Raw genomic sequence first — 10,489 nt, 5'->3', positions numbered from 1 at the left:
ATTGTTTGAAACCATATGTGTACCATACAATGTACGGTTTATTAAAACCCACGTATCAGTATTTATAACAATTCATTTACAATATAATGTATGGTTTTGCAAAAAAATATATATGGAGAAAAATATTTTTTTTTATTGTTACGATACTTAACCACCCGTATAGTATATTGTAAAAATCTTATTTACAATATACTGTATTGGGTTCTACATTACATTTTATTGTTTTTGTATTTTTATTTTTACAGTGTTGTCTATTGTAAAAATATAATTTTAAATAGTACTGTTACAATACAACGTTCGGTTTTTCTACTGTATTTTTTATTCGGGTAGCGAGAGGTTCCCCAACCTGCCCCGTCGTCGTCGATTTGTATTCTATCTGTTGCTCTTCCATTCCCGCCGTTCCTCGAAGTGTTATCGATTGTTTTGTCTGTCAGCAAGTTTCAAACACGGTCGTTGCACATGACGGGAGAAGGCGCTGGTTTTCTTCGCACGCCATTGGCAGTTTCGTAAAACCTCTGCATATCATTCTGTTTCATACTCTCTCGCGCCTGAGCAATCCCATTTTCCTCATGCGCTCTTTTCTTTTTGTGTCGGAATAATTTTGCCGCTAGTCTTGCTTCCATATGCCATGCCCTGCACTGGCATGTTCCCGACACAGGCAATTAACCAACCTCTGGCAAGATTCTCCTAAACTTCAAGTTTCAGTGGGCCAACCTCCTTCTCAAAGGATATGCTCTCTGCTGTACCGTTCGTCAATTCTACGAATGTGAAGGTTTCGTGTGAGCTGTCCAGTTCATTCGACTCTTGCTGGGGGCTGCAACAACACGGAGAAAAATATAAAGTCATATGTCAATCATATTACGGTCCCAAACAAGCATATTTGTGCATTGACTTTTATATAATCCTATTTTGAGATTGTATCACGCATAATACAATAGCTCAAATAATAATGGAAGCTTGAATTAACCAGAATTGAAGCATTGATGCGAGCAAGAAATATGGTTCATTCAACCATATTATGCTTTCATCAACAATATTTATGGTTGATGGTTTTACAGCTCAATTATTCTCATGGTGGATTCAAGCATGTTTATGTTTGAACTGACTCTCAACTTGAGGGTTGAACTAACTTTATCGGATGGTTGGTTTAAGCATACACTGAGCATCGTTCAAATTATGTTTTTATTTTATTTTTAAAATTATTTAAAGCCTTAAATTTTGGATAAACACGAGGATAAATTTATCGTTTATAAAGTACCTATTACGGATAGAGCTTTATTGGCCTGTGATACTCATCAAAGTCCGAGGCAATTCGTTTTCCACTGCAATGCCTGTGTTTGCTTGACGTGCTGTAGGCAGCTCTTCGTGCTCAATTTTAAGTCATTAAATTTCATTCCCGTTTGCTGAAAACGAAATTCATTGAAATACGATCATAGAAGTATAACTTTAGTTTATACATACCCACAGATTTTGAAAGAATTCGATACAATTGAAGTCGTCTCTTAGAACTGCAGCCGCCATGATGAACAAATTTATCAACTTCTTTGTGACTGAGTAGATAGCAGCCAAGATTGTTCAAGTAACGACATGTATTCTTGGTTTAAGCATTAGATGGTAGTCCATAGGCTGAAAATCTCGATAATTAAGATATAATAATAATAATTAGATGGTTGATCTTCAGAGGGGTTGATTCAAACTAAATATATGCTTGGTGCAAACATCAAATCATTGTGAAACAACCATTTAAAGCAATTACATCAAAACTATATTTGAAGCTTGGTAGAACTATGGGAAAAGTTATATCAACCAGACAACATTTCTGTCCGTGAAGGCGATGGACTCTCATGCCTTCCTCAACATTACTATGGAAGGTGTTATGGGACGAGTCTTGCTCAGCCGTAGCAGTACTATACTCCCTGATGCGTGAAGCAGCAGCAAACTTGCAACTGGTGATGAATGCATCAAACACGCTTTATATTTTGGTAGCTGAAACCGAAAACGACAGAACTCGTGAAAGAATGTCACAATAGATGTGGATATCTTCGTGGTAGTCAAGAAATTAGTATATCTCGGATCTCATATGCGGATTACACTCAATCGAAGAGAGTATTCAACTTAGAGGATTCGAAAAGTTTGTATGTATATGGTTTGTTATGCTCGTTGTTATGTGAAATCTTAAATGTGTTGTAGTGCAATGGATCGCGAGTGCACGAGTTCACTCGTTTAACGTTTGAGCGGTGCAGTATTTACAGAAAATGAACTCGTTTCCATGGCCATCTAGATAGCACGGCACTACTCAAAAGGATGAACACATGCATTGGTCCATATAAATGTGTGTTTCTAATCATGGTTTGCTGCGATTGGTTTCACAAAAGACACTGTTCTGAGCCTAATCAACCGTTTCAGACTTATGCTATGTGGCGCCAGATCGCTTTTAACCGTCTTATAAGCTTATAATACGTATTCATTTCGGTTAGCAAAATCGTTCATTGAAGTTTTTAGTTATGAATGAAGTTCGTTCATGCTTCAGTTTGTTCCACTTCTTTATAGTAATACACTGCATACAACACACGCGTTACTATCCTTTCAACGCCGCTCTAATAGATTGTCATTGTTATTTTTTTCTGCTTCCTCCGTTCTAGGTTATCCGGGTGAGACCCCTCGTAGCCAAACCGGACCCGCTATTTGCATACACTCACGAACGAACCAATGAACGGCAACGGATTCCATTAATTTTCTCATCCATTCGAACCTGTACATCGCGCCGCCGGACGCACCGATCAAGTTCCTAGACGTCCACCACCTCTGTCAGATCGTTCGGAAGCCTTTTACCTGCGAGCTGTGAGGGTCTCTCTATGCCGAGTTGTGTGTGCTACCTACATCAACGGCTACAACAACACGTGCGTGCGCGAATGTGAGTATGTGCAAAACCATTGCGGTTTTTGAGGTTATTGCACATGGGCGCGTCAAATGCGTGATTCGCAGATCGAGTTTGCTCTCGTTTTTTTTTATTCTCTAAATCAAAGTCACCTGTGGGTCTAGCTAGTGTCATTAGGCTGCTGCTGCCGTTGCTGACGTTAGTGATCGCGCGGTTCAAACTTGATTGTCATCGGTTGCTACGGTGACGGCGAACAACGATCGACGGTTGCTGTAATCAGTCAGCGTTAGTTGGTGACCTCCAATTCGAGTGAATATTTTTTCTTCAGTGTATGTGGGCACGTGTTTTCAATGGAATAGAGGTGCACTCAAGAAAAAAGCAATCGAATACCTATATTCCCAAAATGCAGAAGCAAGGTCAATGAAATTGTGCGAGGTGTGTCGTCGCGTGTATATTGTTTCTCTCGGGCATTTGGAATTCCCAATTACGCGTGGCGGTTGGCTGCAGCAGAGCGGGAAGAAGGAAAGTGAGTGGTTTGCGTTTAATCGAATCTCCAGCTGTTTTGTGTTTGGCGGTGTGATGATGCAAATGGGATAATTTATTCAGTTGCCCATTCTGCTGCTGGTTCAGGGGTATCCAGCAGGAAGAGAAATGAGAAGAAAAGCCGTTCAGTACCGATCCCGCGGGTGTTGGTTTAATTGGTATGTGAAGAATGTAAAATAAAAAAAAAAACGGCGCAAGGTGTTTTGTGCGGTGTGCTTAACGACGACGATCAATGAATTCGTTATTTTCGACGTGCATTTGAATTTATAATTCCGAAGAAAACGATACTTCGACTCAGTAGGCCGATCATCGCCGGTTCTGAAGGTGAGTTCATTTTTTACATATTTACAAGGGAAGGTTTCAACGGTGCCCCGGGGATTTCAACCACATTATTTTTGTTGGATTCTACGTGTGGAAATATGGGAAATATAAGATTGAATGCAAATTCTGTAAAATGATGGGCAAGTAGTGGTGCAGCCAAAAATGATAAATTTTACTATATGTAAAACTCTTGAACACCTCCTACCTTTCATGAAAATTCTAATTTTTCTCCGCAATCTCCTATTAAACTTTCCTGAAACCCAAGGCTTCTCCTGAAATACCTACAAGCGCCCTTAAACTTATCAGAACCTCTTAAAACTTCCGGAAACTTCTCTAAACTCCCACAAACGCACTAATGCCCCCGAAACCCTCTGAAACCCACTAAAGCCCCCTGAAACATCTCTGACTTACCTATGAAACTGCATGTAAGCCCTCTTAAAATATCCTGAAACTGCACATAGGGCACTGCATGAAATTCTCCCCTTCTCTTTCACTCTTACAGAAATTTTCTTGTTCGTTTTGGATTGGTGTTTCTCGGTGATATCTTAATTAGACTCGTAATATTACAGAAATTTTGTAAACAACAAGGCCAAGAAACGTCAAAATCCCATATAGAATCAAAACAATGCAGTGGCCTATTGCGTCACATCATAATCTTCTAGCACAGACAAACAGACGTAACTCTTTAAAGAAATTCATCAAAAACTTTTGCCCGGTGTCTTTTTCATGAGCACACTGCCACCTGTTGGTATAACCGCGCGGGACACTGTCGGCCATGATGGATTTCGATTTGACGTTTGCTAACACGCACACTACTACACAAATCGCCTGTAATTTTCGTTTGCATCATTCAGCAACGTGTACACTGGCAAACGCCAAAGCGATCTAACACTAGCGCCTCTGGTGGAAGGATCGCGCAAATCAAATGAAATTTGAATTGATCGTTAAATGCATGTGCCAAGCCGTTTTGAAGAGTGTTACGTCTGTTTGTCTGTGCTTCTAGCTTAGCTCCTCCTAAACGTCGCCTTGAAACGCATCAAAACGTCCTAAGATTATCTGCACATTTTTTTGAATTGTCTCACCTAAGGCCTTGAACGAATACTTATGAAATCCTTATGAAACCTCCTTGAACCTTCTGTAAATGTCTCTTAAACTCTCCTGAAGTTTTCTGAAACTTCATTAACCCAAATATCGTGGAACCCCTTTGTATATCTTTCTGCGTACCCCAGCAAGTTCTCTGAAACATCCGGTGGATTGGGACCCTCATGAAACCCCTCAAAACATCTTGAAACACTTCTGAAACCCTTGAGATTCTCCTGAACTTCTCAGACAGCCAACTCCCTCCCTCCTCCGTTTAGAGTTAAACGTTTAAGAGTGTCCGACCGAGTACTCCCTGGAGTTTAGGCCATCTGATCTACGCGCGTAATCAATGATATTATGAATAAAATTTATGATGAAACTATGTGATGTCAAGTGGTAAGTTCATTTTCTATTTGCGGACCTCCAAGAACTCCTTTGAGTATAGGTCATCGGATCTACCAACGTATTTGGTTGTCTCTAAGAGCTTTATGACTGAGACACATGCTCACAAAGGTTCAGGTAGCTATGATTTATCGATTGGTGAGTGTAAAATTGATTCCTTTCTCCAAACTATCGCCCAGCACACACAACTTACTTGATCGACGGACGAAATACGAAAGAGGATAATTGCTTGCTTGCACCCAACATATCTAAATACCAAGGTAAGATATTCCCGCAAATGTCAATAACAAGACCCACTAACTGCGTTAGTTATGAAAAGTTTGTTATTTTATTCTAGAATGTCATTATTTCTGCAAAATTTGTAAAGTTTTATTAGTTTGAACGTTTCTAAATGCTATAAAACTATGTTTAGAACCAATTTAAAAAATCTTGTCATTGATTTTCAAATGGCGATATTTTCTGATTTATTGCATGGAAGTCATTTTTTATCTAGTGAGATGCCTTTTAATAATTGCATCTATGATGTGAGAGCCTAATTTCTTATAAAAGTTTGCTAAATAGTGATGCGCCCATACAAATCTGCACAAATTGCATAACTATTTTTTGATTTTTTCCTTTTCTCCCTAATACATGAATAATAGTTAGAATATATTACCTTGGTATTTAGATACGTTGGCTTGCACCGGATCAAGTGCCCTTCGGTGTGTGTGTGTGTGTGTGTGTGTGTGTGTGTGTGTGTGTGTGTGTGTGTGTGTGTGTGTGTGTGTGTGTGTGTGTGTGTGTGTGTGTGTGTGTGGTGTGTGTGTGTGGTGTGTGTGTGTGTGTGTGTGTGTGTGTGTGTGTGTGTGTGTGTGTGTGTGTGTGTGTGTGTGTGTGTGTGTGTGTGTGAGTGTGTGTGTGTGTGTGTGTGTGTGTGTGTGTGTGTGTGTGTGTGTGTGTGTGTGTGTGTGTGTGTGTGTGTGTGTGTGTGTGTGTATTGGCACCACTGTGCATGGAGGTTGTCACGCATGTTGACAAGCAACCCAATCGTAACGTGCCGAGGGGTTGATGAGCGTAACGTTCTGCGATTGTACTAGGATGGCCAATCGCCATCTCACAGTGAGTTCAATGATTCTTTAAGAGTCTCCCTTGAAAGATAATCAAATCCTCGAGAGCTACTAGTTGTATACATTAGGCTCATGCTCACATAGCATCCGGCATCTATGTTTCATCAAGTTTTAAATTCGGTGATTGTATATAAGTATCCGAGAATTCCCTGGGGTACAAATCATCAGATAAGACAATGACACAGACAAACAGACGTAACACCTTGAACGATTTTCATGGAATTCCATCGCTCAGTTCACACTACCATCTCCTGGTGGAAAAGATGCACGAATCGCTGTGTTGTGCAATATCGTCAACAGAAGGCGCTCGTGTGAAACGTCAAACGCATAGAAAAACGATGCGCTCGCCTCTGGTTGTGAAAGCCACAACTACGTAAATTTAAAATGATCGGTAAAAGCGTGGTCGATGAAAATTTCGCAAGTGTTACGTCTGTTTGTCTCTGACAATGAGTTCATTATCTGTTTGATGATCTTCAAGAATTCCAGTGAGTATAGATCATCGGATCTACTAAGGTATTTGGTTATCTCCAAGAGCTTTATGACTAAGATGCATACTCACACAGTCGCGGGTAACTTTGGTCTATCAAGTAGTGAGTTCGATGATACTCCAAGATGTTCCAAGATGGTCTCAAAGAACTTTCTTGAGTAAGGGTCATCGAATGTACGAGAACTACTAGTTGCATCTAAGAGCATTATGCATGAGGTTCAATTTTTCATACAAATTACTATAGGGAAAATCACCTTTTCAAAGAAAAATCGCCACAGTCTTCCCTTAACCCCTAAAAATTGTTGGATTAGAGTAGTGACAGCCCCCTGGTAGGATACGCATTTAAAGTGGAATGCCAACCATCCGGTTGATACGAAGATGAATGTTAGTTGTGTGACTGTTTTAATGTATGTGTATGAGTAAGAGCGACGAAGCATTATGCTGATCAGAAAAGTTTGTTATTGTTTATATTCAGTCCGTATTAGTCCGTCGTTTAATATAGAGGCGTAAGAAAACGAATTCGGTGTTGTTATTTTCTTCAATCACGCTAATCCCGGTGGACGACTGCTGTTCGGTCGGTTATAGGGAACTGTGTCCACTGCGCCTGGGATTGCCAACAAAAATAAATCGATGAATGATTTCTGTTGGAAATGTTACGAGGAGACAATCCTCCGAAGACCGCAAGTCAATCTAAGGCATGTAAAAAGAGTTATTGACTGAAATCCTAATAGTATTCGGTTTTCAGTCAATAACCTTTTCCACATGCCTTAGATTGACTTGCGGTCTTCGGAGGATTCCCGTATAAAAAATACAATAGAAAAACATAGGATTCTAATGTAACAGTACCATTGAAAACCATGCTCTCACAATAGAATTCAATGTTAAAATAACAATAGAAAAAACAATAGAATCAAATGTTTCTAACAATAGAATCAAATGTGAATGAGCATTTCACATTGAATTGTATAGGTTGTTAAGTATCGTAACAATACAAAAAAGGACTTTTTTCCATACAAGTTTTTTCGCAAAACAGAAGATTCTAATGTAAATGAAATGTTGTTTATATATATACGTGGTATCAAATATACCGTAGATTTTTATGTAATTGTATTGTTTTGAACTGTTAAATATGCCGAGAACTGTCTGTTTTGAACTGTTATTTTACATTAGATTCAATGGTTTGGGGATGGTTTTCTATTGTGAAACAGAAGATTCTTATGTTTTCGAATTGTTTCAAACAGTGAAATGCTCAGTAAACGTTTTGTTTTGGGTAGGGATTTTATTTCTGGTTCCACATTTGATTCAATTATTTTGAAATTGTTTTCTATTGTGAAGCAGAACATACAGTTTGTACTATTTTTACATTGAATTCAATTGTTTAGGTATTGTTTTCTATTGTGATACAGAAGATTCTCATATTTTCGAATTGTTTCAAACAGTGAATCGAACGGTAAACGTATTGTTCTGAATAGTGACTTTACTACTGGTTCCACAATTGATTCAATGGTGTGGGAATTGTTTTCTATTGTGATACAGAGGATTCTTATGTTTTTAAATTGTTCTAAACAGTGAAATGCACGGTAAACGTTTTGCTTTGAGCAGTGACTATTACTGGCTCCACGTTAGATTCAATTGTTTTGGAATTGTTGTCTATTGTGATGCAGAACAAATTGTTTTGCACTATTTGTACATTAAATCGAATAGTTTGGAAATTCTTTTCTATTGTGAAACAGAAAATTCTAACTTCAACATCTGAGTTTAACTTTACAAAAAAATATAAACTGCTTGAGCAAATCCTGAATGAAGCGAAACTGAATTATTATTATGCATTTGGACTAGAAGCTTGTATATTTTAAGCTACATTTCAAAAACAGATCGAACAATTATCAAATATTTGGATCACGCATGTAGTAAATCGAGTAATGTTTAATTGAATTGATGGTTGAAGCTTTGGCTCCCATGCCCCACAGACAGATAACTGGATTTAGCAGACTAAGCATTATATGTGGCAACACTATAAGCGGCATGATGGAACCGTGCCTAAGCGCGCTAAGTGTTATTAGACCACTAATGTAGTTGCATTTATTGGGTGATGAGGTACAAAAGTAACATTACAGCGTGCTTAACTTTTTTGTAGAACTTAAAAATACTCGGTATACTACAGCTTGAACCTACACGGAGAAACTCAAGTACCTAAATTTGAGTTTTTTTTAAACTCACTTTTGAGTTCTTTTTTGTCTCCTCTCTCATCCACTCTCTTTGTTGTTGTCAGAGAGCGAAGAGCAAACCAACCCAACTTTGACAGTTTGGTGCGGGAAGCCAAAATTGAGTAAACAGCATTGAACTCAAATTTGAGTATTTTGAACTAGCAGTTGGGTGAAAAAAACTTAGCCGATAGGTACTTTGCCGCACGGGATCAAATGTAAAAAACCCACTTCAACATCGCTTCCACGAACTCAAATATGGGTTCCCGCACGCAACCCCGAAGTTGGGTGAAATAATCTCATATTTGGGTACTTTGTTTTCTCCGTGTATATTAGAAGATCGTTCGAAGCGTTCTAATGGTACATTTGTGAGTCGTTTGTTGTTTACGAATGATTGCATGCAATTTCGTCACATTTGATAATAAACTATTAATTTTGACTTAAAAACATGCATGCGTTCCAGGTTTGAAGAGCGAATCAATATTAGAAAAAATCTAACACAAAAATAACATGTTTCACTGAACGAGTTTGATGTAAAGGAAAAAAATGCAGTCAAATTAGAATGGTAAAATTGAAATATCTATCTATCCTGGTATCCATCTATCTATCTTTATATATAAAAATGAGTTACTGTCTGCCTGACCCTAATAGACTCGAAAACTACTGAACCGATCGGTGCTTTCAGAATAAAACCACAAAGTTTCTTGATCCAGCATTCCGCATCCCCGTTCTCTTCTCAGCGCTCCTAGTTCTCGTCCATGCAGCGATCAGTCCTAAACGTGCGCATTGCCTCGACTGCAATGGGACTGCTAAAGTGATAGGAAAGAATAGTTATTTGGATACCATCATAAATATTGGTACAATAAAATAAGCCCTTTTCAAATGTTAGTTTAGAAAACAGAAGAAATATCTAAAAACTGGGTCAAAAACTCTTTTAGATGATTTCATTATATAACAAAATAAAAGGTCGAACCAACCCTGTGAACTTGTCTGTGAAAGCGTGATTTGCTACCAGCCCTGCCCTGCCAACTCAATTTCCCGCAAAAGTGCAAACAAAATAATATACACGGAAAAATATTATAACCCAAAGAATAAGTTTTACAAACTTAAATTTGACTAAACTGCTTAAAGTTTTAACTCAAAGTTGGGTTGTTTTCTCCCTCGCCCCACCGCAATGTTTTCGAAAACAAAGAGAGAAGCACCGACTCATCCGCTGCTCTTCCGTGGAAGAAGCCAAATTTGGGTTTTCTTGAGTTAATCCAAATTTGCGTCAATTGAGGCCTCCGTTGAGTGAAAATAACTTTCCACTGGGTTAATTTTTTTGCCGTTCTCAAACGAGAACTACTCACTCGTCACTATCGCTGTTTGACGCAAATTTGAGTAATTCCACGGAAGACCGGGATTGCGTCAAAACTAGAAATCCTCTACATAGAGATGAGCGGAAGTTGCATACGTCGATTCGGCAACG

General features: G+C 38.7%; 1 protein-coding gene across 1 annotated transcript in view; it reads left to right on the top strand.

The window, feature by feature from the left end:
* The first annotated feature begins 2,642 nt into the window (after window positions 1–2,642).
* The window catches only part of LOC109426084 (uncharacterized), a 645,679-nt gene continuing 637,832 nt past the window's right edge, over window positions 2,643–10,489 (top strand). The window contains exon 1 of the mRNA XM_062855674.1: window positions 2,643–3,745. The gene's annotated coding sequence lies outside the window, so the exon portion shown is untranslated. The remainder of the gene's footprint in view (window positions 3,746–10,489) is intronic.

This window comes from Aedes albopictus, chromosome 3 (genome assembly GCF_035046485.1).
Source record: "Aedes albopictus strain Foshan chromosome 3, AalbF5, whole genome shotgun sequence".
Classification (NCBI taxonomy): Eukaryota; Metazoa; Arthropoda; class Insecta; order Diptera; family Culicidae; genus Aedes; species Aedes albopictus.
The sequence above is the reverse complement of the archived record's forward strand: the minus strand, read 5'-3'. Positions and strand labels throughout refer to the sequence as shown.